The following is a 4,167-nucleotide window of genomic DNA, read 5'->3' on the forward strand; positions in this document are numbered from 1 at the left end:
CTCTAATATTTTTATAAAAGACGTGGGGGGCGTTGATCCACGCCCGACCGTCAAAAAAAAAAAAAAAAAATTTAAGACGAGATATCTCGTCTTTGGCAGTCAACGGTTGGATTCTGTAAGACGAGATATCTCGTCATTGGCAGTGAACGTGTTAAATTAGCCGCTAACGTTAACGTTAGGTTGAGCTTTGTATTTCTCACAGAAAATGGCAAGCCGCATCAAAAAAATGCAGCGTGAATGCAGTTACTAATAGTCATATTGGCAACGTGGCAAGCCAGCAGCACAACTACTACTAGTCTTAATATCAAGTAGCAATCATTAGCATACATTTACATTAGCGTTGTGTATAGTTAACGTTACGTTACTTTGCTCCGCTCGACGTAGATGCGCTGGTGGATGCGTAGACTGGATGTTACGGTTCAGGTGCTGAAGCATTGACGAGGTACTGTTGTGATATGCAAGTATCGTTACAGTACTTGCACACCACTGAGTTTGTGTCCTTTTTCAGCGTGAAATGGTCCCACACTTTAGACAGTTTCTTCCCTTCCCGGCTCCTCCCGTCTGCTTTCTCCACCGCCTCGTTCCATTTTGCGGGGTCCGCTCGCTATAGCTCTGCATCTCTCTCTGGTCTGTCTGCGATCATGTGTTCTCACGTGTTTACACCGGAAGAGCGCTGTGCCACACCAGTAAGCGTCCGTGAGAAACACAGTCTCTACTCTCTAAATGCCGTGTCGAGGCGAATCATTTTGGCCTCGATCATTTTAATTACTCGAGTTATTCGAGGTACTCGAGGAATCGTGACAGCCCTAGGTGAAACCATAAACTCTATATAGCCTATATGTCAACTTGCATAGGCCTATACACTGCTATGAACATTTAATTAGCTATATGGGGAAATTAGCTTGTTGCAGGAGTAGAGACAAAAAAGGAACACTGAAGACGAAAACAACCAACCAAATAACAATAGCCTATAATAGCTACAACACATAGGCTAGGTGATTAAGATACAGTAGGCTAGCCTAGCCTTCACTGACAGATTTACAGGTTTGTGCTAGTGTAACCGAATGAATGTTGAGTCCTTGTGAGTCCCGAGTGGTAGCGAGTAGTTGGTTAAACTCACTCCCCCGGTATAAAGGCACGTTAATCAGCTCCAGCTAGCTCTCTTGGTGCACTGGTTAGCGTGTCCGCCCTTCAAGCCGAAGGTCGGCAGTTCGAATCCACCCCTGGCAAGCCCTTAACATGGGTTGCTGCAATAACCAGCTCAGTGGCCTTGTGGTTTGAGTGGCCGCCCTGAGACTGGGAGGTTGTGAGTTCGATCCCCGGCCGAGTCATACCAAAGACTATAAAAATGGGACCCATTTGCCTCCCTGCTTGGCACTCAGCATCAAAGGGTTGGAATTGGGGGGTTAGATCACCATATGATTCCCGAGCGCGCTCACCGCTCCTCCAGGGGATGGGTCAAATGCAGAGAACAAATTTCGCAGACTCAGGTGTGTGACAATCAGTGAGACTTTACCTTTACCATCGAACACAACACCGTAACACAGTGTGCAGACAGGCGGGGATACAGTCTGTAGGCCTAGTTTGTCCACCATATCGCCACATTTGAGTAGCCTGCTGTATTTTCTTCTTCTTCCGGTTGGCATATATAATATATATAATGATATCATGATGATCACTGACTGCGACTGGAGGTCACAGTACGCCCAGCCACCACACCAGTTTGTCAAATTGGGTTTTATTTTGGAAAAGCTCTACCGGAAGTCATGTTGTTGTTGTTTTGTTGCTAACTTGCCACTGGCTCCAGCGCACAGCGCGCAGTGCACCTCGCTCTCGGTGACACACTGGCTGTCAGCTTCTCCCCGAGGAAAGACTCTCTCCGGCGGCTTTACAGCACCACGACCCCTGCGGCTTGTCCTCCGACCTCCGCAGCTCGCATATTACTTTAGCCTGATTATCTTTGACAGTCTCGAGTGCTTTGAACGCGTGTAAAAAGGATCAGACACTGAGTGAACAGAAGACTTGTTGTGTCTGGTCAAAGTGAGCTGATAGACTGACTGGATCATCTGTCTCACCGCTTTGTTCTGCACCTCTAGCGGAGTGGAAGGAACTTTCTGCGCATCGTTCAGACGAGAAAGTCAACCTCCAAGGTATGTCTTGCCTTCTTTACTAGCCTACTCTTAGAGGCCATTTACACCTGGCGTTAACATGTGGTTTCTGCCATCAGATTGCAATCAGATTGTGTTTTATCACTTGAAATGTCAGGTGTAAACACCCCCAGAACGCATTGAAGAAGGATTGCAATCTGATCGGCCAAACCACCTCCGGAGGTGGTCAGGGATGCATTGTGTACACGTTGAACACAAGTGTAAATGCAATGTGTCCTCTCAATCTGGATACAGCAACTTTATGCGGATTGAGAGGACAACCATTTGTGCAATCAGATTGCAATCAGATTGCAGAAAATGCATGTTAACGCCAGGTGTAAATGGCCTCATATATGTTATAGCCTACATAATGTCAATATTCCTCTCTTGGAAGGTGTGTCTGTGATATTCAACAGTGTTTTGGGGGTTTATTGTCTCTCTCCTATGGTATCGTAATATGCCTGCATCTTCACTCATCATATAGGCTATATTTCTACAGGGGGTGTTTTTGTTTTATAAAGCTTAATTTGTGTAGTTAGGCTATTCTTCCAAATGCTCGTGGGATTAAAATCACACTATCTTAAAATGATCAACTGTCAAATTCAAAGATTAGCCTCTCTCTGCCTGACTCTTCTTAATTGAATCATAAAGAAGAAATAACTTTTAAATATTTGCCCCTAGAATACGCCTACGCCTACAGAGCAGGTGCTTATCTGCATTTATGGGGCTGATTTGTCTCCCATTTTGGAAACAATCTCTTGTTGTTGTTTATGTTGTTGTTTATTTATTTGTATTTGCTAGTTGAGTCATTCTGTGGGAACAACAACTATAAGCATAAAACCTACATGTAGCCTACTGTACTGTATCATCATTGTTGTACAATGGAATTTCACCACTCCTCATCTGCTATATAATAATTATAACAGCTTCTATAAACCAAATTGAATGAAACCAAGAGTCCAGGAAGTGTCTTATAAAAGTATATTTAAAGACATACATTACTTTGGCAAACTGCATTATTCGCCAAAGGACTGAATTCTCAATGTACACATTTTGGTACAGAGTCCCAATGTATTCAGTCCTTTGGCAATGCAGTTTGCCAAAGTAATGTATGGCTTTAAATATACTTTTATAAGACACTCATAATTCCATTCTACAACAATAATCATGTTTACCATTACTGACCATGTCTGTGCTGTTTCTTCACCCTGATACATTTATAATGAGCCGTTTTGATTCATGTCGGTGTTGAAAGACAGACAGACAGAGACATCAAAGGCGTCATGCTGCTTTAGTGGATGTCTGTGGTTTCCTGCCTGTGCATCTCTATATCTCTCCATCAAACTATTTACCATTGTGACTCAACTCTCATCGTAAAAGCAAGGTTAGCATTAGCAGTCGAAACCATTCCAGCGCTTCTTTCAAGATCAGAGAGCTATAGGTGTTGTGTACTGTGTGTTGTGTTGTGTTGTGTTGTGTTGTGTTGTGTAGTGTGTGTTGTGTTGTGTTGTGTTGTGTTGTGTAGTGTGTGTTGTGTTGTGTTGTGTTGTGTTGTGTTGTGTTGTGTTGTGTTGTGTAGTGTGTTGTGTTGTGTTGTGTTGTGTTGTGTTGTGTTGTGTTGTGTTGTGTTGTGTGGGTGTTGTGTTGTCTTGTGTGTGAAATTGAAAGTGCAACAGCAACAGTCAGTGTAACTTGGGATTTCCCATGTTGCGTTCCTGGACATGCTAAACTAGGGCACTGGGTGCACGAGTCGAGCCCTCTTCCTGCTTCTCCTTTGTGCTGACGCCTTTATTCATTCATAATGAGGAAAAGAACGACTGAACCTCCTGACCCACACCTTCAGGCCGCCGGGGGGGGATTTAATGTGTGTGTGCGTGTGCATGCGCGTGTGTGTGTGTCGGTGTGCGTGTGCATGTGCATGCGTGTGTGTGTTGTCTTATTGATTTATGCGCCGAGCCCCTGAGGAAATATCTGCAGCATTCCACCTGCTCCTCCAATTTCCTTGCCGAAGACCTCAAAA

The 4,167-nt window shown here is 44.3% G+C and overlaps 1 protein-coding gene across 1 annotated transcript in view; it reads left to right on the forward strand.

Annotated features, from left to right (window-relative positions):
• The first annotated feature begins 1,859 nt into the window (after positions 1 to 1,859).
• Positions 1,860 to 4,167, forward strand: part of LOC310790990 (adhesion G-protein coupled receptor G5-like) — a 66,344-nt gene continuing 64,036 nt past the window's right edge. Inside the window, exon 1 of the mRNA XM_083652714.1 lies at positions 1,860 to 2,150. The gene's annotated coding sequence lies outside the window, so the exon portion shown is untranslated. The remainder of the gene's footprint in view (positions 2,151 to 4,167) is intronic.

This window comes from Poromitra crassiceps (genome assembly GCF_964638095.1).
Source record: "Poromitra crassiceps genome assembly, chromosome: 16".
Lineage (NCBI taxonomy): Eukaryota > Metazoa > Chordata > Actinopteri > Beryciformes > Melamphaidae > Poromitra > Poromitra crassiceps.